This window comes from Temnothorax longispinosus, chromosome 10 (assembly GCF_030848805.1).
Source record: "Temnothorax longispinosus isolate EJ_2023e chromosome 10, Tlon_JGU_v1, whole genome shotgun sequence".
In the NCBI taxonomy this organism is placed as follows: Eukaryota; Metazoa; Arthropoda; class Insecta; order Hymenoptera; family Formicidae; genus Temnothorax; species Temnothorax longispinosus.
In genome coordinates, this window is record NC_092367.1 from 506,838 (window position 1) to 532,578 (window position 25,741).

Consider the following 25,741-nt stretch of genomic DNA (forward strand, 5'->3'; position numbering starts at 1 on the left):
TCACCGTTTGTTGAGACACATGCATTATCGATATATCGAGATATTTACACCTTGCAATGTTACGAACTATTCCATCAACTGTATCGATTCTTAGACAGTATATTACATTGATTCATCACGTGCGCGATTTTGTAATGTAAAATGTTGAAACATTACTGGCGAAACATGTATTAATCAAATTTTTTCGTTTATTGTATCTATTCGCAGAAGCTCACAATTCGCATGTATTTTGATTCAACTTATGGTCTAATTGCTATTTACCTACGCGCGCCATGCATGCGATTAATCTCTTTTTCCGTCGTTGAAGAAAAAGTGAAGTTGAGTTCCATCTGTACCGAAATGTAATGAAGCGGTTCACGGTCCACTTTCGCAATTTCTTCGTTCATCTTCGAGCCGCGCGGTGCTCGCTCGGCAGTGAGAAAAATGTCCGCTACACGAAAGTCACGGTACCGCTACGAACTCATGAAAGTCGATGAACCGGTCGCGCCGATTCGCTCGGACACTGCGACCAAGCGACCAAGGCTACGACAATTCCGCTCGCGAGCACGACTTCCGTTCCACTCGTTCTAGGCGAAGACCCTTGTGGTCGCGTCCCGGGTCCCGGGCCGCGTCATCAAAGTATTGGCGTCCATAATGGCTCTATTTGAAAGTCATATTTAATGTATTTTCTCGGTAACGCGAGTCGGAAATTTTACATACCTCGACAATGTTGAAAGCTGAAGATCTCTCAATACGAAATGCTGTTATTGTATACCGGCACTTCTATCAGAACTAAAAGCTATGAGAGACTCCAGCATTGCGGGAATTTGTTTTACAGAATTTTCTTAACATAAAAATAAATTTGATTTGAAATAATTTACAAAAGCAACCACACATTAATATTTATTATGGGGACATCGCGCACACAGAGAGTTGGAGTTTATTTAAGAAAGTATCTGACGGTGATGGACGGTGAAAGACAGTGTTTGGAACGAGTTGTCCGTTGAATCGAGGTCCTTGATCCGCGTTAGTCATCGGTCCTGGAAGCAAAAGGGTCGAGCGTATAATAGAAAAAAGAAAGCCAGAACGTATAGTTGAAGAAGTAGAAGAAAGAAAAGATTGAGATTCCTACAAGCGTGGAGATGGAAAATAACTCTGACGTTTTTGTGCCCCAACTCTTTCTCTTTCTTCACCGTCCTTACCTCGAAAGGGCCGTTCGCATCCGCGATAATCTTTTACCGTACCGATCTCGCCCGAATAATCCGTATTCATAAACGGTGGAGTCATTAGTGATTCCGCCGTATGGCGCGCGTGGGTGGGGACCGGTAATCGGTGAATTGCCGGAGGTGGTGGTGAATGGTCGAAAAGGAGGCGAGATGGAGGACGAGAGTAAAACCGACGGGCAGTGTGCGATATCCGGCAATGGAATGGTAAAGGCAGAAAACGAGAGGAATGAGGATCAGCTGTTAGAAAAAATCATTGAGGCAAAAGGTGAAGCTCGGGGCACCACCTTTACGGGATTTATGTCGTGTAGCCGTCCGGATCGCGGGATTCCGCGCGATCTATCGGTGTCGGGGACGATCGTTTTGTATCATCGACCTGTTGGGCTCGCGGCCTCGACGTCGTGCGCGTGTCGCGTCGCGAAACGTAAATGCCCCGTAACAAACGAGACCTTTGCATTAACCGTTATTAGTTATTACTGTCACAATAATTAGCTAAGAATAATATGTTGAACTGGTTACCTCGATGTAAGTCGTGATACTGTCACGCACGTCTTCGGCAGTAACGTCTGACAAGGCATTTTTGGCACTACGCGAAATAATCGAACGATGGTACCGCATGAGGATGACGAAGAGGATGAGTGGGGAGCGCGGAGATCAGATGCGATAGATAAAGACGCGATTAAAGAACGAATTTGTTTAAGTGGATTAAGGGTAATAAATCAACCCCCGGGTGATTAATTCACAATATCTACGTGCGTCCCGAGATCGAGTTATTCCCAAAGCGACGAAAATGTGCATAACATGACTCATTTAAGATGAAAGCATTAGCGATAATAAAACAGACATACGATGAGTTTATTAACGTTATTCGTGATATTTTAAATGCATCGCTGTAATCCGTAAGGACACGGAAATGGAGAAGGGGGGAGGAGGGAGAGAGAGAGAGAGAGGAAAAGCTACGTTAGGGAATAAGTGCGAAGGAACGAGAACCTGTATAAAGGAATGTAACAGAGAATGTAACAGAGAGAAAGAAATTAAGCTCACATATGCATGGTAGAGAGAGAAAGAGCACAGTGAGGGTCATAACGACCACGTCTCGCGGGGAATCTGGATTTCGAATAAGCTCGTAAATCCCGCGCAGGGAGGAGGACGAGGTGAGAGGAGAGTGACGATGCAGCGGTAACCCCCGTGGGTGTTACATAAGAGAGAGACTTTCCGTTCTTCCTCCTTCAAGTGTATCTCTCTCGCTTTTTTCATCCTCACATCGGACCCTCTTTTTCGCCCGCGTGCATCCTCTCCCCCCTGGGCAAAGCGCGTCATAACTCAGGGACATCACCGTTCCGTGATTACGAGTCATTAAGGGGGCCGCGAACCGGTCGCTAAGAGCATACCCTTTGTGCATACCCCCGCGAGTGTGTACGTATATGAGACGGTGCTCTCCTCTCACACGTATTGCGCGCGCGAGGAACGCGCGCGTGGTTGAGCTTTAACGTGCCAACGTACGTGACGCAACGTACGCACGCACGTGGAACTTCTCTCGTGGCTTAACTTTCAGGCTGACCATTCAACCGGGGCCCACGGGTTCACCCGGGGCCCGGGCCATTTTTTAGCTTTGCTCGCGCCGCGGGAGTTCGTATCTCCCTCTCTCTCTTTCCTTCATTTTCTCTTTCTTCGTCGCGGCTCCTCACCGCATCGTTCGCTCTCGAAACTCGCATCTTTTTCCCTTCTTTTCCCACCTGCGACAGGGGAACGCGGAGGTGGTTTCCGCACCTGTCCAAGGTTTTTATTAACACACCACGCGCATGCCCGTCAAATCGAGATCGGAAGCTCTATCGCGTCCTCACACTTCTTCGTTACGACGTACGTACTTGGCACGCCGTTTCATTCTTCGCTTCCGCCTCTGTGTATCGCGTGACATCATTTAAGCGCGCCTCGCCACAGAAATTTCTCATACTCCCGCGACTAATTAGTGTTATTTTCGCTGTTTCACTATTTCTTCTTTTGTCAAATACCATTGGATGTTAAAATTATTTATTTCTTTATTTTTATTAAAATACCTAATGACTTTCTCAATAGGAAGAAGCATGCAAGAAGTTCCATTTCTAAGTTCGTCTTCCTCTTCGCTTGTCTTTTCGCGAATCGCCGTGAATAAATATAGACCGATAAGCAGGCGGAATCGATTGTTTCAATTAAGCTAGCCCGTGCACGATCTGTTACGTGCAACGAGTGCGAGATATCGAGTCGGTGCCGCGGTGGTATCGACATGTCGGGAAACGCATCTGGGCCGCGGGGCAAGTGCAGATAGGGATTTCCATACGCCCCCTTGCCACCACCCCGTTTTAGTCAGTCGCGCTGTGGCAATTGCTGAATATTTATACGTGGCATTCGAAGTTACAGACAATGAGTACCGAAGGGGGAGAGGGGCTGCCCACACGCGCATCCCACGACTCGCGCCACCCTCTTCCCCCGTCTTCTGCTCTTACCGAACATACCTTCACGATCTTGAGCATATCTTTCCCGACTAGGAATTCAACGCAACTGCAAGGAGTAAAATGTGGGGCAACGTTGAAGCGCGCGTGAGAATACCAAACTTAACGAGAAGAATCGAATGGATATTTCTTAGAGATAAAATCCGCGATAATCCGCGTTTTATTACAGATAGAAAATTTCTCGTAACACGTGAACTCGCATGCACGGGGCGCGAGCATATACGTGCGAGAAGTTCAAAGGAGCCGCGTTTCCCAGTGCCACTCGATCGACGATTCGCTTCGGTCTTAGCGTCGCGCGGATGCGACCGTGCCGTTGCGAGTGCATCGTGATGCGCGCAAGAAACCGTTCGCGCGTATTACACGTCGACACGCGGGCGCATTCGCGCAGATCTACGCAAGAAACGCGCGCGACCGTAATGTCGCGTCGCGGACGCGGCGGCGAGGACGTTGCCTAATGCTCGGCTCGCATGAGAGAGTTCGGTCTCTCGCGACAATGTTCGCGGAAGAGTATTTATTTAATCGGATATTTATTAAATTAGATTTGCTTCTCTCCCTCTTCCTCTCTCTGTGCTTTCTCATCCCTTTATAAGATCTGAGAAATTTTCAAATGCTTACGTAGCGTTTAAGTGTTTAGAGACGATTAACCCTTAAACTACATGGTCCACATATGGACCTTTGATCGCGTATAAAGCTGAGTCTAATCAACCAAATCTTAAAGAATTATATATGAAATTCCAAAAACATACATTTTTGAAGAGTCTCAAGTGGTTGAGACTTGAGGTGTAGCCTTTAAGGGTTAAGGATGTAGAATATTAAAAACAGATTAATCCGGAAAGAAGAGCTGAACTAAGAAAGTTCAGGTATAAATTTTAATTTATTTACGACATTTGCGAGCAGATAATACTTTACCGCGATAAACTCTTCATTTACAAAAAACGCGTCGATGCGCGAGTGGCTCGATATGTGGCGTGTCTTTGTCATCGACAGCGAGGCTGTCGTAAATTACGGCCGGGCGTCAGTCAGGCTCGGCTATTAGTAAATCGGGGCCGTGGTTTAAGCCACAATCTCTAGCAGACCGCAATTTCGTATCGCGCACGCGTTTTTTGCAGCCGCGGTTATTTATAACGTACAAGGAGCGCATTCGGAAGGCCGCGTATTACGCCCTTTTTGCCAGCATCATCGGACAAAAGCCGCCACCGTCGTATGTACCCCGTCTCTCGCACACAAAAACGCGCACTTTCGTGCCGCGTACACACGACCTCGTACGCGCGTACGGCGAGTAGGAGGAGGAGGCGAGGAGCGCCGGATGTGTCGCGCTCGCTCCTGGATGTGTCGCGACGGTATCCAGAACGGCGTCCGTGAACCAGCTTGGGACCCGGACCCGTGAGGCCCGGCACTCGCTCGCGGAAGGATGCCGAAGCCGACGGGAGAGAAGAGACCGAAGAGGAGAGAAGAGCGGCGGGAAGAGCTCGGGCAAAAAGATGGTAGCGAGTGGACCCGAGAGAGAGAGAGAGAGAGAGTGAGAGGGATTCTCGGGAGAAAGAAAAAAGGGTTGGCGAAACAGCACGGATATTATTTGCCATTAAAGCGAGGGACAATTTAAAAGCTATTACTATTACTCATGGCCTTCGTGTGCACACGCTCTCGCCATCCGCGCTCGCGTTCCGCGGAGAGGACTTGCTCGCTCGCTCGGTCTACCGTACCCATCCCCTCGTTGCGCGTTGCCCTCTTCGCGGATCGTCTTGCGTGACCGAGCGTGTCCCACGTTCCCCCCTATGCCCGATTTTCGCGGCGTTATGCGCGCGTTTGCCCGTAACGAGCGCGAACGATTACCGCCGTCGTGGAGGACACGCGGGGGGAAATAATTTGCTGTGGACCTTCCGAGAAAGTACGAGAAGCTCGTCTTTATCTGCGATTACACACGTACATTTTGCTTGCTCTCTTAACCTAACCCTTGCTGTTATTACGTTACGATTCGGTCGGTTTATAGCAAAACAATTTATATGCGCGCAGATTGATATTGTTTTACGCCAGGTGGATTCTCTCGGTAAGTTATGCTGTGGGGTATCTTAATATCTTTTTTGCTTTCTCCGTAAATTTTTCGAGGACTCTAAAGATACTTTAAGTAACCCCTTTTAATGAATGAATGGAAATAAATTATATAATTGGAACGACGGCACATGGGTAATGATCGAAGATAGGAGGGCCAGTGCAAAAACGTCAAAACCGTTTTCTTGTGAGTGATAATAACGGTGCATCGGAATTTTTTTGCAGTGTACATGTTAGAAAGATTTTTCAATGATGACCAAGCTTAATGCATTTCTTTTCTAAATATTTTAAAGATTACAGTATATTCTATGTTTGGACAAGTTGCGATGAGTACTTGTACAACAGTAAATCAAGTAAAATCATAGAAATTTCTACATCACTTTATCTTTGCACTCAACTTTGCACAAGCTGCGATGAGTACTTGTACAGCAGTACAATCGAGTAAAATCATAGCTACATCACTTTATGTGAATTACTCTTTATGTCACGTTTTCATCTTGTATAAGTGTATGTATTTACCATGTAATATTTTAATAATATATTCTAGAAATTAATTAGAGTCGATTTATTAATCATTTTTATATAGCTCAGGCAATATTGATTTTTATTGCTCAACTGATTTTATCTTCTAATTTATTACATATAGATATTATAACATCATACATGTTATATACAGCTGATATTGACAATTAGATTGTTTATAGCAAATTTAAATTATTAAACATTATTTAATTTTAATTTTAATGAAAATTTGAATATTTGTTTAATTAAAGAGATTTATTCAATCTAATATTATTCAAGCGACGGAAAACCGTAATACATCGATCAAGAATTGATAATGCTGGGAACGGAAGATTTTATACCCTCCATCTGTATACGTTTTGTTTTGCACTCTCGGAATGTATATGTAGGTTTGTCACGTTTGACGCTATTTTTCTCTACTTTAAAGTATTTTAAAAAATGTGAAAAAATTTATGAAATATCTGTCTACATTGTAGTTGATTCTATAGTCATTTTGATAAACATCGTTTATTTAATATTTTCTGGCAGGCTTGCTAGTTTTACAGTTACGAGCAGATATTATTTTGGCTCGGACGCCGTGGACCCACGTATACAGACGGAGGATTAAATATTTCCTGATAACGAATCGGTGATTTCTTCTTCACGACGCGTACAATCTATTATTGTAAATGCGCGCTGGTTTTATTTACCACCAGCACTTTGTACGTTATTATATCTCGAGACGTACTAGCAGCAACTATAATATATATATACTAATTATAAGAAACATTAAAAATATCTTTATTCAACTACGAACTGTTCCAAAGAAATTCATAACAATGCTATGATTTGATCGATTTCGTGAGTCACTGTATATTTTAATACACATATAGAGTTTTATGCAAATGCATATTACACGAGTTATCATGCGTGATTGTAAACTATAGTAACAATATCGAAAAATTTCTGATCCTATATGTTGATACCATTTTATCAATTTCACAGTAAATCGAGTATAGTTCTTTAAAAGTGACGAAGACGCGTTTGCTTCATTGCGGCGGAAATAAAAGCCGCATGAGTCGGCCACGCTACCGGTTTCCAAGGCGGGCAACGGCCGTGTCGGATGCGCGGCGAACACTCGAGAGGTACCGGCATTCCCTTTAAGAACCCCAAGCGAGCGCAACGTTCTCAAATTCCTCGCGCGGAAGATTAAGATCGAGACGCTCGAGAAAAGCCGAGTATGACGACGTGTGCGTGTGCGGTGGATTCCGTTAAGACACGGAGGAAGTACGGTGACGAGAGAAGGGAAAGGGACAAGGGAAGCAAGAAAAAGAGGAAAAAATGGAGAGGACTTAAGTGAAGAAGGGGCAACAATAAGACGAAGAGAAGAGGAGTGATTCTACGTCGGAGTAGGGGGGGAAGGGAAGAGACAAGCGTGGAGGGCAGAAAAAAATCTCACGGGGTCGTCCCTCGTTAGTCTCGGATCCCCGAATAATAGCGTTTGACCATTAAACACACAGCAGTTTGGGGTGATCGCGCGCCACCTCCCCCCCCCCGGTAAAATCCGCTGCTTGAGGGTGGAAGAGGAAACTACTAACACAAAATTGTTAATTCGATATAAATCTCGTAATCCTCAAAACGTACAAAGACGAAGTAAATTAAACAGAGTACCGGTTTATAAATTTTCAAGGCTGATTTATTATTAGTGTGAAATATAAATTTCGGATATTTCTTCGAAAAATAACAATTGTCCCATAATAACATTGTAATTTTTCATTTGGATCCTTCAAAGAATTCTGCGCGCGCTTTCTCTTTCTTTTTCTCTGCCAAAAAAATAAGTTGTTTCGTTATCTTGATAATTATGTCGTTTTAGAGAAAGAGTCGCATAAAAGCAATCTCTGCGATTATAGACAATTTTGGATTTTCGATCGAACGTTCTACCGTAGTTAACGTTTACCGTGGATTTTGCGCGCTAATGGATCCTTTTCAAGGATGCACTTTCGTACCCGCGGGCGACTTGCCGAACGAGTGCCGCCTGAACCGAATCACACATGATCCCGCTCCTAATTCTAATAGCTGCAATCTGCACCTGCTACGAACATGGCTGGCCGTAGGCTCTCGGGATGCATAACGGGATGCACATTATACATATAGACGACTTGCCTCCTGCAAAAATTCTTGCATCTAATATCCCAAAATTTGCAGGTGCCGCCAGTAAGTCGCGTGCGTTGATTAAATTCAAAGCGCATAAATTGGTACACGGAGTACACGAGTCCTGCTATTAGCTGCACGAAATCGCGCGCGGGCTTCAGCGATCGCGTAAACGTCGATCGATCCGTTAATCACAGACTTTTGACAATAACGCGTGTTATGGGTACATTAACGTTACGCGTTAGTACGATAAATGATCTTGTAACATTTAAATTAGAAATTATTACGAAACAAGTTACAAAACTTTCTGGGTCCGAACAGCCGTTCGTCAAACGAGATAGATCCCGCAATCATCTCGTTTCAAATGTTTTGTAATAAATAATTTTGTGAAGCTATAAAGAATCTTGACATGTGTCGCGGTTGTTGCCTCACAAAAATAATGACTATGTGGAACAAGACGCGAATGAGAAGTCGAAAGACAGAGAAAGACGAGAGAGAGAGAGAGAGAGAGAGAGAAAGAGAAGCACTGGCCAGCGCGTTTCCTTAATTATTTTCTAGCGTGTGCGTATGTATGCGAAGCGATTCACGGCTTGGCATATGCTCGTTTGCGATTTGCTCGCGAGTCGCGAGACGGCGATAATACAACGCGGCGAGTAACACGAGGAGCGGTAATACTTTGGCCGCACCGGTCACATCGCAACCTTATCCACCTCACACCTCGAGGAAAGGAAAGAGTAGAAAAACCTTTCTTTTTTTATTGCACTCATCCTCGCTGTTCCTCCGCCGTTTCTTTCTCTTCTTCCTTCTCTCCTTCATGCGAGGCGATAATTACGTTTGCATTAATGTCAGTCCCGCGATTCCCCCGCTCGCTTTGTGCCCGGGGCCCTTGTACGTTTAATTGGGCGACAACAATCATAACGCGAGCTGGTTTCGCCTCAACACAGTGCCCGATACTGCGTAATTACATATCTTACTACCTTTTTGCTCCTTTTCCTAGAGATACTTACTTATTCATAGCTCATCACGTAGACTTGGGAATAAAATAAAGAAATATCTAGTCGTCCAAGTTACATATCTAATCAACGGTAATTATAGTGCGCGGCACTCGTCTGTCGATTGGCCACCATTCCCGCGACAGTATCTCTGAAAAATCGCGAAATGAAGTAGATATTTTTACCGTCATTCCTCAGAGCCTGGCAGCGCGTCGCGCCACGCCACGCCGCGCCGCGCCGCGCCGCGCCGCGCCGCAATAATTACGCGCAGGTCCTTCGAGAGAGCGGCGATCCGCGTTCACGATATTCCTGTCCGGCGACGGACAAACCGGCCTCGTAGAAACTCGGGCCTTGCGAGCCCGACTTTCGAGACAAACGGCCGATAGGCAATTAATCTCAGCTTCTCCACTCCGCTGCCCCTCTCTCTCTCTCTCTCTCTCTCTCTCTCTCTCTCTTACTCTCTTTCGTTCACTCTATCTCCCCTCGCGCGACAGCAGCAACGGGGAAAAAGGTCGCGTAAAACGGACGGAAAAGTCTCTCGGGCGTCGTATCGCCGCGCGGACGACGACACGCCGTCCAATTTGAGAGCGATATCTTAACCCAGCCGGTGGCATTACGCCGGCAATAAATAACGCCATGACGATATAATGCATCGGGACGCCGCGCCGCACCAATCACCGGCGGATAAGAGATTAGTCCCGCGCGGCTTTCAGTTCGCTCCTGTGCGAAATTGCATTGCCGGTATGCAGAGGCGTTTACAGGTTTCGCATAACAAAGGTGACGTAAGCGATGCCTTTTTACGATCCCATGTTTTTTTTGCCGTCGCCAAACATGGGAAAATTGCAAAAGTTGGGAGAACTTTTAAAAGAGCGATACGTCGCGCGGGAACATCTGACAATATACATCTCCCGTGTTCCGCGCGAAACTTGCCCGCTCGCTCGTAGTAACGTCGTCGCTTCGCGTAATGGTTAATTCAAGAAGGAAAATATCCAGTTGTCTGTCGATCCTATCAAAACTGTGGAACAAATCGAACAAGCGGATAATATTCATCTGAAATTCATTTTAACACATGCACGTTTCTCTTGCAGAAGATACATCGTTGCCGCGATGCAGCGATGTCGAAATACGTATGGAACTTGTTTTTCCAGTTAAACAAGCAATTGTTCGTTGACGAGTAGTAATCTACTTAAGTTTTAATAATTAAGAAAAAATTATAATTAGTATGTCCATGCTTTCTTTCTGTCTTTAATTAATGCCGAGTTTTTCGTTTTCGCAAATAGATCTCCATTTACTATTATTGGATTTTTGTTAAGAGATTGGCGTTCTAGAAACCGACATACTTCGTTAAGTATATCGCGAGCATGAAGTAGCGTGAAAAAAGGAAGCCTTTTACAGCAACATTCCGGCGTGGCGTTGATAGATTTATCCCCGTCGCGTCGTGATTGTGCGAACCACGTGCAAGAATAACACACAGACTTCTTATGTTAGTGCTAGACGCATCTGCGAAAGCGCGGCCGAATTGCTCGAATGTGCGAACAGGTGCAATATACCTCGTTGCCTCGCGTTCACGCGTGTGCATGCGAGCATGCGTGCGTGCGTGCGTGCGTGCGTACGTGCGTGCGTGAATGCGTATACCGCCTACGGTGCCGGATTATGGAACGATACCGCTGAAACGACGGGGATCGAGTTCTCCCGATCGACTTCCCCAAGTAATACGTTCCCTTCTCCGCGATGCCTGTTGCGTGTTTCGATGGCAAAAGATCGAGAGAGGCAAATTCGCGCGCGAGATCGTTCGAAGGGGTTCCTCAGGTCGTTAGGTGGACGAGCGGGAGGGCGTTTCCGGTGAAACGGATTTATGTGCGCGGTTGACCTCGCACGTAACGCTCCGTTCGCTATCCGAATTTAATTGCATGCCGTTATGGTGAAATAAAGCGTCTATTCGACACGTTGGATGAGCTTGCAAATGGGAAAATCAGTTATGCGGATACTTGAAATACGAAGTCGATCCTCGCTAAGCGAGGAATTTGAATCGACCGTCCTCGTCGATCGCAATTAGCAGATCTTTATGTACGACGTTGAGCACAGACTTGAAATTTAATTTCTATTAAAATTAATTTGTAATTAATAAGACAAGGTCTTATCTGAGCTAACAGAACTTTGAAGCTTGACACTTTTAATTTTCAACATTCAATATATTTGTAATTCAATATTATAAATTCTCCCGCGTGGAGAAAAAGATAATTTATTGAAGGATACACTTTTTCTTTTAAAATTTTAATTTTTTCTTATTTATATTTTTATTTTATTTATATTTTTGGGCTGTCTTATATAAAGCGATGGATGTCATTTAGCTACGAAAGCAGACTATATTTGTGACTTAAAAAGGGAAAGAATGTGTGAAAAGTGTCTTCTAATCTAAATACTTGGGTCTGAGGTTTAATTCGCGATTGAAGGTTTGCACAATGTTCGAAGTCAAAGGGAAACTTGGTGTCTTTAGAAAGAGCACAGAACTGCTACCAAATGCGGACAAGGGGGTCACAGACAGGTTTAGTCACTTTATATGGAATACATCGAATAATCGGTGCGCGATTAGAGATTTTCTGATAAATTGGGTTGCGCCATAAAAGCGCGCGTAATAAATTCCACCGAAATAATGGCCGTACAATTAATTTCCATCCGAGGCTGTCGGTGCGAGTTATCACGGCAGTTCCCAGCATCGAATTAATTCCGTTGCATAATGTTGCAATGAAATATGCGCGCTGTTCGCGGATTCATTAATGCTCCGGACAAGTCATGCGACGCATGACGTGAATTTCTACGAATTGCTACGTTATATAATTTTATATTTATATCCATTTTCCGAAGTGGATTCTCGTTTCTTCATCTGATTGCGAGTAGGTGACTCGCGTGCGTTTCACCCTGCGTACGAACTGCCGGCGTTAATCATAATTCCGCGGGTGTATTCCGATGAGAGGTATCGAAATATCTGAGCGCGTTTCTTCATGCAACCGCAGTCGCCTCTCGATGTATGCGTGGACTGCCAATTGGCTAATGCGACTGATCGCTGCGCTTGAGGTATAACAATCAGCAGTCATAAAGTGTGTATTGCGTTTGCACGGACGAAGACTGTAAAGTCTTCACGGCGCCATTGTCATCTTTTTATTGAAGCTTATCTCATCGAAAACATGCAAATTCTATGATTGTATTAAAATGAACAAATATAATTTTTCGAAATCTTAATTTAATCATTTTAGTGGCTTTTTAAGATAGCATTTAAATTTGAAAACGTTGAGAACGCTATAACGTTTCTTGTTTTTTTTTTAATTTCGAAAAAATGAGCATTTTAAAAGAAAAAACATGATCGCACGTGTCGCAATTGCAGCGAGAGACCATCTCAATCTGTCGCGATGCGGTTTCGCGTGCCGCTTTCGCTCGTAATTAACTCGGTGGGCCGTTAATTCGTTACGTCGCGACCGGACTCGGAAGGAGGACAAAAATGAGAGGACTGTCCTATCCGCGGATCGCGATATCGATTTCGCCGATCACGGCGCGTGATCATGCATCCATCCACAATCCCATATACGTTAATTACGCGAATTTACGTAAGGCAGAACCGTTCTCGTGCGCATACCGAATTCACCGGAACGCGACGCCGGAATGGACGCACTTCCTAATTAGCGAACGCGAACGGCGTCGTGCTGAGCAGAAGACATATCGCGACGCGGAACAAAAGATTCCCACGGAAATCCGAAACGTGAAAAGAGAACGCGGTGTAAAACGAGGCAATCGCTCGGGAACTTCGTTGTCCCATTTCTACCTTCGCCTTTTTTTTCGCCACGGCGATGCAAGATGCACGAGATGCACGATCGGTCGGTCCCTGTGAATTATCACTGCCTGAGATTTGCATACAGCAACGAGGGGAAAGGTGCGATTTCCAACGTTCCGCATCCTTGTGAGGTGAGGGGAGAGAAGAGGCAGAGAAAGCGAGACAGAGAGAGAGAGAGAGAGAGAGAGAGAGAGAGAGAGACGGTTTATTTTCGGAGAAACGTGACCCACGAATTCAAACTCGATGTCGTCGACACCGCAAGAGAAAAATAGATTTTTAGCTGCTTTCTGGAAATACCGATTCCTAACAGAGACTTTCAATCAATTTAACAATACTAAATTCTTCCGAAACATAAGAAACCAGCTATTTTTTAGATGGCTCTGTTATGACTTATTTGATATTTTACATCTATTTCCCAATTGAAAAAGTGTTTTTTTGACCAAAAATACGTTAATGTTTTTAATGAAAAATGACGAATTGTGTTTGATTTTATATCTCTCTCTTTCTCGATGTATTGTCTTTCAAACTGAATCACCGCGACTTGCGTCTATTACGTTTTTCCACAAACTGGTTTTATTAAACTTTAAACTGCACTGGTTTTACGAGCGAGTTATTTATTCGAACATACGGCAGTGTGCTGCTCCACTGATCCCCTTTTAAAATTAAACTGTTAAATGCATGTGATTTACCTAATTATTCACACAGAGCACGTGATGAAAGCGAATGAATTACAATTTCTGAACCAATGTAATTATTAACCTACTTTTGCTTTGGTTAAATAATGTTCACGATAAATTACCTCCCACAATTATTATTTTATTTGAAAATCAAATCTTTTAATATATTTAGAATCGACTTTCTTTTTAGAATATCCGAAGGGTATGCGCGCGATTGAAGCATTATTATGCGATTATTAACAATTTATAGTTTTGTATAAATCTTATGTTCCTATAACACATTCGCCCAAAACTTTCGAGATATTCTGACGCGCAGGAGGCGTAATTTTCTGGTGAGATTTCGAGCGGTACTCTAACGCTAACGGAAAGCGATACAGCCCCGTACGACCGGACGATTTCTCACGAAGTCTGTTAGAAAGAACGAAATCTCTTCAGAGACACACGAGAAGACGCGGAAGAGACAACGGAGAAGTAGCGCGAGGGAGAGAGAGACACGCGGCTATTCTGCGGTTTCACATTCCACGAGGATTTATCGTAGGAAAGAATGTGTTCACCGGGGTGTAGCAACAGCGTCATGAAGAAAACCGTGATCTGACTACATCTCTTGTGCGCGCTATATATCAGAAGAGAAGGCGGTCAGGAAGAGAGAGAGAGAGAGAGAGAGAGAGAGAGAGAGAGAGAGAGGACGCGACCGCGCCGATGGTGAATCCTTCCAGCCCGCGAAGAGACGTATACAGATGTATTCTACATTCTGTATACGCGCGTGCGTTATATTACACATGCGTGGTGATAGTGAAGAAGTGAAGCACCATGAAGAAACGCACGCACGTACGTAGGAACCGGGGAAGATTTTTCGTATTATTTCGGGGAATTCTCTGTGGCCGCGATCCTGACGATAGTCAGTAGAGAAGAAGTATACGCGCCGCTCCTTTCCTTCCATCTCGAAACGCAAGAAGATGGATACGGGAAGGGAACGAAACGGACGCGGACGCGCGGCGGAAAGGTTGGTCGGAGGAAAAAGGGAAAGGTAGAACCAGTGAGGCCAGCTCTGGAATCGAGATGACTTGTGCCTCGTAGAGGTCGACGTGGATCGTCCACGATATAGTCTCGGTTTGCATCGGCCTATGCGCCAGACGATGCCTACGAGGCGGCGATCTTTTTACCGTGGCTCCTCTCGTTACGCCTCGCGTCCCTTCTTGAATTGCATCCGACAATTGCGATTTCCTATAACGCGAGCCTTTTATCCGTGCGTCATTGCATCGCGAGCGCGCGCGTGACACGAAGACAATCCAATCTCAAAGCGACGAAGACTCCGACAAAAACATCTCGTATTTTGTTGCCGTGCAAAACCGCGTAATGACTTCCCTTGCATCGATGATACGTGTGAATTCAAAAGACTTCCTGATTGTGCTCGTAGAGAGAGATCTCATTTCCGCGCTACTGTTTCCAAAAATGTGTAGGCGCTGTGAAGCGTCTGATATAATATATGTCGCGAGATTTTATCACTTCCGTTATCCACTTAGCTCCGTTTTCGTTGCGTAATACGGGTCGGGATTTAAAAACCGGCCGATGGTAAAAACGATGGGGATTAGGATGCCGGGAACGAGTGTTGATCGAAAGATGACTTCCCTGCGGCATGGCACGGCCACGACAGGTGGTGTCTGTTTTGACGGGATGAATCGAGAGTGAAAACGAGCTGAGAGAGAGCCAATCCGATTAGGGAACGTTGTTTATCGGGGATTAGGCGAATGTGTGCGGTGTTTCCGGATAACGATCGCATTATGAAACCGATGACGAGTGATCGGCGTTTCGAATATCATCCACGATTGCTTATGTAATGCGGCCTCTTCTATTAAAGCAGAAGCCGCGATGCCGTGAAGAGATCCCCGTTTATAGAGCTAATATACAAGTATCTCGCTCGGGAAGAAAAGAGAAGAACCGGCCGGACGAAGAACCTGAAGAGAGAACAACAACGAGAACAGGACGGCCGAGTATCCCCGATGAATTATCCTCGGCAAATTAACGTAAACACAAACACTGTAGCCACGTCCACGCGGACAATGGAGCCGGTAGAGGGAAGGCAAGAAAAGCACTCTCTTGGGCTGAACTAACAAAACGGCCCTGTTTGCACTTGCGCCTCGAGCCGAGCGCAAAGCTCGCCGCTCGAGGTTTCTTCAATGAACTGACATCAATGACTATCAATATGCCACGAAGAGCGCGAGCAGCATCGTACGAGCGTAAAGAGATAATTATACCTGCGCGTATCTCGATCGATAAACGCAACCGTTCTTTTAATCGTGTTTCAATATCTCGATGTTGAAGATGATAGTTGATAGTTGTTCGTGAATGAACGAAAACTAACATCACTATCAATATCAATATCCAACACAAATTTTGTAAGAATTATAACAATGCAGATTCTCGTTTTTTCATATTCAGATTTTAAAAATTATTATGCGAATTGCCTACATCTATAGTTTCTTTTTATAATTATCATCTTTAAATAAAATGGGATACCTACATAGGAGTTTAGAATTACTATTTGTATTATTTCTCCAGAAGATTGAAATATGTTACCTAGTATAATCATTTAAATGTATCGACAGATTTTCTTCTCAATTTTTCTCCCAAGTTTTCCATTGTTATTATCCAGAAAGACGCATTGTATTGTATTGTATTGTATTGTTATTACGTATTAATTGTAGTGTATTATTACGTATTGTATTATTTGTCCCATTTTAGATAATAGCATTGCAAAAATCTCTAGTTTTTTTCCGCTCAGTAACTTTTATTTCCTTCATTATTTATTACATTATTTCTTTCATCGTTGACCATGGACCATAGAGCATTATTGACCATTTTTGCGGACAGAATGCCGCAGCATTTTATACAATTAAATGATATTATCTGCCACTTATCTCATAGGAAACATCTCTTTTTTACAGATATTGACTGGTCCACTGTTCTCTTCTTCGGTACTTTTCTCTCTGGTCCTCATCTTTCTCCATTCTCTCCATCTTTCTCTCTCCGCACCTTCTCTTCACCCGAAGTCTTTCTTTCTTTCGCTCGCTCCCGACTTCGCTCTTCCACATTCTTTTTCTTCCGTTCGCTCTCCGGTTCGACGGTAGCCTACTCCTTTCGAGAGCCGTAAACGTAACCTTAATTACCAATTAGACGTAGTGCGGAGGCACGCTTTCGCTCGGTAAAATCGATTAACGGCATGGGACACGACGAGCACACCGCGGCGCAGCGCTGCACAGCTCGTCGCAAGCGGCGACACACCGATACGCTTATGCAAATCGACCGTACCGCGGAAACCATGTACGGAAAGCGCATACCGATCCCGGTACACTTCTGTGTGATCTGGCACACGGTCCGCGGTACTCGATTTCGCTCGTTGATTGGGAGACACCGCCGATGCAGCATTTAACCGCGCACCGCCCCCGCCTCATGATCGCGCGATTTCACTCCGACTCGACGATGTGTGGTTTCGATTCTTACCCGGATCCCGGACCACGAACGCGCGGACCTTGAGATCTGAATCTCATTGCGATGTACGTACACGTGTTCGTCTCCTTTTTTCCGTGGCAGCCCCTGCAATCGCGAGGCGATCGTGTTCGCCGAAAGCTCGCAGTTTTACATTGTGCTTTTGATGATAGGATCGGCACGGTGATAGATGGTTACCTCGATTGCCCGACTCACGAAATATAAGGCGCCTCGAGATAGAAGCCCCAGGCGTGATTTTGATTTTCAAGCCTCTTCTTGTCTAAAGGGCTGCATAAATTGGAAAGCAGAAATGTTTTGGAAAACGGGGTTTATTCTGTACAATTTGTTACTTTACACATCATTTTCCATAATTAATCAAATTTGCAGCAGTACGGAGTAAATATATTTCGCATAATAAATATCTTTGTGTATCGTATTTGATGTCGTACGTACTATTAAGAAATGTGGAAATTGCGGGGAAGAGATCGAAGACAACGCGTTAACGTCAGCGCGCAAAAATATATAAAGGTCCCGGAGTTCATCGGGCAATCCTCGAATTCGATGGGTTCTCGCGGCAAGAAGAAAGAAGAAGACGAAGAAGAAGTATAAGCGTGCGATGCGTGTTGGTCTCGTGTCTTCGTGCATTCGTTCGTTGCGACGGTGTACGGCCCCATGTCGATGCTCGACGGCAACACAGGAACTCCGGAGCCGCAGGTATCAATTTATGCGGTGCAACATTGTCGGAACGCGCGCCTTCCTCATCCCGATGTCGGGAGGAAGGTACCCGAGGATAGGAGCGCCGAGAGAAATCCCGTAGCCGAGAGAAGAGCGTCTTGTAAGACCGTGTTGGAGGTCAACGATAATTTAGGCAGGCAAATACCAGGCCGATTAACTTTCGAGTCGAAAGAACTTGCGCTTATATATAAAATTATACGCGTTCGATTTGAGCGCACAGTTCTCTCGCGCCTTTCGCCTCTTTTTTCCTCTTTTTCTTTTCCGTCTTCATCTTTTCGTGCGGATACTTAGGCTGCCTCTTTCGCGTCCCTCTCGCTTTCGTTCGTTGTTCTTCATCCGCGGCGATTGAGAGGACGTCGTTCACCACGCAGGATCGATGACCTGTTCGGAGTGATGGATTCTAAATTACCGTGAGATGCGTTTTGATTAATCCTCGGACGGAGAGGAAGAATACCGTGAGAAGAAAAGGAACAGGCAGAGTGAAAGTCCCGCTGAACGAAGGCGATAGATATCTTCCGTGAATACGAGGTTGCTCGGGCACTCCACGTGTCCGATAATTTATTAGTTATCTTTTGGTAAGACGTTTCTCAATCGTTGTACCCACTCGTTGTCAGTCATTGTTTCGTGTTTCGTGTCGTCGTTGTACGCAAGAGCAATAATATTCGCTTGTCAATTCTTGTTTAATGTAATTCAGTTTATTAGGTAATCGGCGGAAATAGGTTAACCTCGATTCACCAATTCGCGACTTGACCTTGCGACTTCGTCAGGCAGCCGGTGATGCATGGTGAAGAAACGAAAAAGTGATATACGGATCGCAGGACAGCAGCACGGAGGCGGTGACATACGCGCGCGCGAACGCGTATTCCGTTCTCTCCGAGACTCAATTTGTCAACGAGGATGCGTGGTTTTGTTCCATGGACCGGATTCCATTTCGATGTACGCGCGACCGGGCAAAACACTGCTCGAGCAGACACCCGCCTTGGCACGCTCGCCCGATTATTGGCCTCAAGTCCACGTGAGCTTAGTCTACCTTTTTTCCTTCGCACTCCCTCTTCATCTTTTTCTCGGTGTCTGCTCTCTGCCTCTCGCTCTCATTGACTCTTCTTGCTGGTACCGAATTGGTCCACATGATATCTTGCTATATCGGATTATCGCACGATCGGATTCACAATCTATAACCGTAGAGATCGAAGAGATCGATTACTTTAAATCAAATTGAGGGATAGCGTGAGATAATATGAAAATTATGAATATTTAGTTCAGAATCAGCAATAAATGATATTTGTATTTGCTTCGAAGATGTAGCATTGACTAGATATTTTTCTATTCTCACATTTATCAATCAGCTGTATATATACATGTATACAATATATATGTGTATATATATATATATATATATATATATATATATATATTGTATACATATAAAAAAAAGAATGCTCAAGGAAGTAGGATGCTCAAGCATAATGATAATGATGCAAAAAGTTTCGACATTCTACCACTTTGAGCGTCTTACATAATTATTCCGATAGTCCAACATAATTATTTTCAGATTTGTGTATCTAGCTAAATTTTTAAATACTTCAGCAAAACAAATCCTCCTTTCGATGTAAAAATTCTTGGATATCAAAATCGACTTTCTTACTTTATTCTATTTACGTGTCCTATTTTAAGTTGTTTCTATTTTCAGCATATATTGCGTATCATAATTGTATTTTTAATAAAAATATTTTAGGGTGCGATATTAGGAACACTTTTTTTCGATGTCATCAAATGCTACTTTTTTTGTTTTTCTTCAAAAAAGATAGTTAAAATAAACTTTGAACACATTCATGCCACAAAGATCATATCACAAAGATTATAATCCCAGACTAAAGTAATGCAGTTTAGTTATATTCTTATTTCAGTCAAAATTTTGATTTTTCAAAAATGGAGTGCGATATTAGGTATAGTTCCCCTAATAAAAAAAATTAGTCGCGATAATTGTGTGAATAAGTGGTTACCGGTCTTCAGTCCTCGAGGATTTAAACGGCGGCGACGACAACGACGACCTCGAGGACGGGCGCGAGGAAACGGAGACGTCGTGCGAGATTCGCAATGAAGAGAAGTGGTAGCGTGCGGACAAGACTACGGCGGGCAAGACGGTGGCGCGGGAAGAAGAGAGACAGACTCTTTGGACGATTAAACAACTTAGGGATCGCAGACGAGCAAAGGCGCCGCTTGCCGCTCGACAGTGGAATGATTAAATAAATTAGTTGCTCGACAAAGAGGGGCAGAAGCGGGATGACTGCATGGGATCCGTACGAGGGTTAATCCCTGTTGAATTCCTCCTAATTATGCACGCTTTACCACCACGGCTACCAAGCCGAGAGGAGAGAACGAGAGAGAGATAAGAGCGGTTAGTAGAAAGCATATAAGAGACGTGGCGAGAGCGAAAGATAGAACGAGAGAAATCGGCGAGCTGCAGGACAGGGAGAAAGAAATGCCGAGAGGGAGGAAGGACGGAGACACGGAAAGGGCCAAGTGAGAGGAAGGTAGTACACGTCACCCGCCTCTCCTCCTTTTCTTCTTCAAGGCTCGTTCGCCTTCCCGGTACGCGCATCCCCGATTACCACGAGCCGCTGCAGCCCTACCGTCGGCCGTTTTACTTACAAATTCAATAAGCATATATCATATTTAATGCACGCCCTGAGCCGAGAATGTTTCGACCGCCCTGGACCACCTTTCTCTTCTTCTACCCGCTCTTCAGTCCAGCTCTCTTCTCTTCAGGCCCGTCGCGCGCCTCCCCGCGCGTAAACTTCGGCTCATCGCTCACTTCCTTCTACTCGGCTTTGCGCTTCCAGACGGTACCGCGTACCGGAAGTATCGCAGGCTGATTCTCGCGTGATTGTCTTTAGCCAATCTGGATCATTGTCATGCAAGAAAAAATTCTTCTTTATAGACGCTAAATATAGATAGTAACTGCTGAGTAGAATACGGTTCACGCTTAAACTTCTTACGAGGAGGGCACACGTGTAACGTAAAAATTTAATACGACATAACGGTACGGTCATACGTTTCTTCCCCCCACCAGTCGGAACAATCACAGGAATCCTTCTTCGTGTATTTGGGTGCGACGCGGTGCCGGAAAATCGATTCGACTGAAAAAAGACGCCTGCAAACAAGCCGACACAACGAGGGCTTTTATGTAGTCGAGGTTTTACGATTGAATGGCCCGTTAATAGACCTCACACGTCGGTGCGCGAAGGCGCTAGCCAGCCGTTAACCAAGTTACGGCAATGACGTAATCCCAGCGTTCGACGATAAGCGATCCATACGTTATCAAGATTCGAGGTAAAATTCAATTGTCTCATGCCTTCCTGATAATTTACTACCTATAAACGTCAAATTGCGATTCTCTCTGAGCAACATGATAATTTGCGCTGTAACTTCTTCATTTGACAAAAAAAGGAATAATTATTCATTGCGTGTATAAATGCCATAAGAAGGCGATGCTTATATAAATTAGAAAGTTAACGTAATGCCCGTTCTAGACTGGAGGATGAGCCGACTCTCGGCTCATCCGAGTGAGTGGTGTAGACGGATAAAAGTCATACTAAAGACTTCTGAAGTTAGCTTTCAATCGTACCAATTGAAAGTGTTTGATGTAATATTTACAAATGGAATCCAAAAATAAGAAACTGTCAACGAGAGAAATGGTAAAAGCAAGGAAAAAAAAGATTTTGGTATGTAAAAAAACTACTTTTTTTTCTTGTTCTACAGAGTCAGCATTATCAATAAAATGTGTACATTTTTTATGTGTTTAGGAAGTAAAAACAAGATGTGTTTCATTTGACGAAGAAGAAATTTTTAATTTAATATCAATATATTCTCTGCCAGCAATACAAAATGAGTTTAAAAAAAGTAAAAGGCATTCATTGATATACGAAAAAATCGCTACTCTCCATAACATGTCAGAAGAGTATTGCAAAAATGCAAAAGATATTCAAACTAAAATAAGAAATTTAAGATCTGAATATATAAAAAAGAAACCCAAATCGGGTAATAAATCAGCTGTACTACTTATTAAACAACTCATTTATAATATTTATATAATAATTTATATAATATTTATAATATTTATTTACTATAACTGTTTAATGTTATTATGTATAGGAGGTACACCACCTGATGATTTTCCATTTTATGATGTTTTACATAAGCTGTGGAGTGAAAAAGATATATTTAATGATGAACTTCTTGATGATTCAATGGTTGATGATAATTCTGATGGTATATTAATAATAATTTTTTAAGGATTTTTACCTTGTGTAATAATTTTTCTGTATTACAATAAATAAGGATGACATTATTTCTAATAAAATACAATATTTTAGATAACAGCAGCAATGAAGATCCCGAAGGTGAAGAATTATTAAAAGATGTAGAATTTGATTACTCGCCTGAAAATAATAGCGGACATTCTAGGTATAATGATCTTTTTTGAAATTGTGAGTACATTCGTTTACGCATTGGCTGCCGCAGATGTCGTTCATTTATCCTTGTTTAACATTCGGTGACACCAAATGTTAAACAACAATAAATGAACGACATCTGTGGCAGCCAATGCGTAAACAAATGTACCCTGTATGACAAATACATTGACTGAAATTTATATTGATTTTAATTTCATACATTCTTTTCATGTTCTATGTGCTTAAAGAGGAGACACAAATCAAAATCAAAATCCTACAAAAAGTAATGAAAAAATTCGTCAACTCAAAGTAAAAAGAATGTAAGTTTCTTTAAATGTTTATTAAAAAATTTTTATAAATAATGTAACATGATATCAAAACTAAAAAAATTCTCAATTTTATTAATAATTGTTGTAATGTATGTTTAAACTATACATTAAATTTTTTATTACTATTATAAGTTTTGTAGACTACTTTTGCCTTTTTAAATTTTATTTATAACATCTCACAACTAAAATAATTTTTTCTAAATATTTAATGAATTTATTATTTAGAATTATCATCAACCATTGAATCATCAAGAAGTTCATCATTAAATATATCTTTTTCACTCCACAGCTTATGTAAAACATCATAAAATGGAAAATCATCAGGTGGTGTACCTCCTATACATAATAACATTAAACAGTTATAGTAAATAAATATTATAAATATTATATAAATTATTATATAAATATTATAAATGAGTTGTTTAATAAGTAGTACAGCTGATTTATTACCTGATTTGGGTTTTTTTTTTATATATTCAGATCTTAAATTTTTTATTTTAGTTTGAATATCTTTTGCATTTCTGCAATACTCTTCTGACATGTTATGGAGAGTAGCGATTTTTTCGTATATCAATGAATGCCTTTTACTTTTTTTAAACTCATTTTGTATTGCTGGCAGATAATATATTGATATTAAATTAAAAATTTCTTCTTCGTCAAATGAAACACATCTTGTTTTTACTTCCTACTAAACACATAAAAAATGTACACATTTTATTGATAATGCTGACTCTGTAGAACAAGAAAAAAAAGTAGTTTTTTTACATACCAAAATCTTTTTTTTCCTTGCTTTTACCATTTCTCTCGTTGACAGTTTCTTATTTTTGGATTCCATTTGTAAATATTACTTCAAACACTTTCAATTGGTACGATTGAAAGCTAACTTCAGAAGTCTTTAGTATGACTTTTATCCGTCTACACCACTCACTCGGATGAGCCGAGAGTCGGCTCATCCTCCAGTCTAGAACGGGCATAAGTGATATACGCTTATTGATATCGCAGCACATTTGTTTATTGTTGAGTGACATATTCACACATCTTGACTGTACAATATTGACTATAAAACTTTCACGTTTGGTTAGCGAAGTAAATCCTACGTCTAGATTTATCTCTTGCGACAATCTCTCTCAATTTTGTTAGTTTTCAATGTGGAGATGTAGCTTTACGCGTATTACGGAAATTTCTATATAAAATACAACCGGTTTCATTACTCCGACTACAATTCACGCCGACACAGCCACATACGATCCTCCCAGAATCCATGGAATTCAATCCTGTGTGCACATAGAGATAAAATGCATGCAACAATTCCACAAGTTGTAATAAATAAGATAAATTGCGGTCTATCTCGCTCGACAAAACTCTCCTGGGAACTACGCGAGATACGTTTACGATCTCTCTTGGAATTAATTAGCGGCCCGGTAATCTACAACGGCCACCGTCGAGGCCTATTACCGCATGTGAAAGTTCTTCCTTAAGTTTAATTAGGCTCTATAACAATTTTATAACTGATAACTCACGAGGCGAAACCAGAAGTTGAAGTTGAACTTCGATGCCTTCACGAGATCGTTCCTTGAAGTTCGATTGAAATCCGGTTGTCGTTGCCGTCGAGCGAAGTTGGACAATGAATGCTTTAGCGGTGTGATTCATTTCCTTCTTAAATTACGCGATATGAAAATTATATAGCCTTGATGTCAAAATTATTAAACACCCTCGTAATCATTATGCTGTACCGAATCTAATACCAGGAAAGACTTCTATCGTTTGAAAGTTATTTACTAGAGTATTCATTATTATAAACGCGTTTATACGTTTATTTTTTATTTCTCTCAAAAATAAATGTTATTTTGAAAAAAACTTTATTTTAATAGGAGGTGTCTAATAATTTTGGCCAAGGCTGTATATCTGTAGTTCATATATGATTTTAGAAACTAATCTTTCAAATTGCTTTGCCGTTATTGGTGGTTTACAGTCCGTCTAAATCATGTTCTCCTCTGTCGAAATAATTTCGTGCAGCTTTTAATTCCATATTTCTTTTACATCTCGTCTCGATATTCCGATCACGATACTTACACACAGCAACATTGTTGTTCACGTGCGATCGTTCGAGCCCGAGTGCGACGTACCGCACGCGTAATGTTCGTAATGCGTGCGTCAAGCGATTACGTCGAAGCTCAAGTTGAAATTGCGAGATGATCCCCGAGGAGGATCGCAATGCTCCGGTCAGCTCTTGTGCGGACCTTGTTGTACTGTTCAGTGATCCGTTAGTATCCCCTCCCCGCCGCCCTTCTCTGGTAGCCCCCTCGCGCGGAGGTTTTCCTTCAGCCGACACCTCTGCACACGAGTACGAGTACGCGTGCGAGCGCGATCGCGGTGTCGCGCACGTGTACCTATATGTACGTGCACGTGTATGTACATCACCGCGTACAAGCGTGCGCGCGCGCGCACATACGATACGCACACGCACCGCGCGCTATGCTCGGATCGTAATGCGTTACCCACGGCGGTCGGACGTTCGATGGAGAACGAGATAGCGGCACGTCGTACGGTGGGAGGCCGCGTATCTCAGGACATATCTACTAATTAATTTATACAGACTCTTCTCTCGGAGCGCCGGGCCGCGCACTAATAGAAACAGCGCGGCGGGGAAAAAGAGGGAGGAAGAGCGAGTGGATGAGTGGAGACGTATAGGGACAAGTCGGTACCGCACCATCGCGTGCGCTTTACACGCGCGTCGCTCTCTCGCGGGGCAGCGAGATGGCCAAGTGTAACGAGGCGTGGAATTAATTTTACTTAGGGATGCATTATTACATCGTAGGTCGTGCGGATTTCGATAACAATACATACTCC

General features: G+C 43.1%; 3 long non-coding RNA genes across 4 annotated transcripts in view; 1 reads left to right on the plus strand and 2 right to left on the minus strand.

Annotated features, from left to right (window-relative positions):
- Window positions 1–202: 202 nt before the first annotated feature.
- LOC139820693 (uncharacterized) overlaps window positions 203–25,741 on the minus strand; it is a 40,557-nt gene continuing 15,018 nt past the window's right edge. For both annotated transcript variants that reach the window (XR_011734087.1, XR_011734086.1), the window contains exon 4: window positions 203–1,019. This is a non-coding gene — a long non-coding RNA (uncharacterized lncRNA). The remainder of the gene's footprint in view (window positions 1,020–25,741) is intronic.
- LOC139821113 (uncharacterized) lies at window positions 21,665–22,883 on the plus strand. The gene is made up of 4 exons (XR_011734186.1): window positions 21,665–21,833; window positions 21,915–22,380; window positions 22,485–22,575; window positions 22,811–22,883. It is a non-coding gene; the product is annotated as an uncharacterized lncRNA (long non-coding RNA).
- Window positions 23,131–24,492, minus strand: LOC139821091 (uncharacterized). Its single transcript, XR_011734176.1, has 3 exons — window positions 23,661–24,492; window positions 23,342–23,576; window positions 23,131–23,227 (listed from the first exon to the last, which is right to left on the minus strand). It is a non-coding gene; the product is annotated as an uncharacterized lncRNA (long non-coding RNA).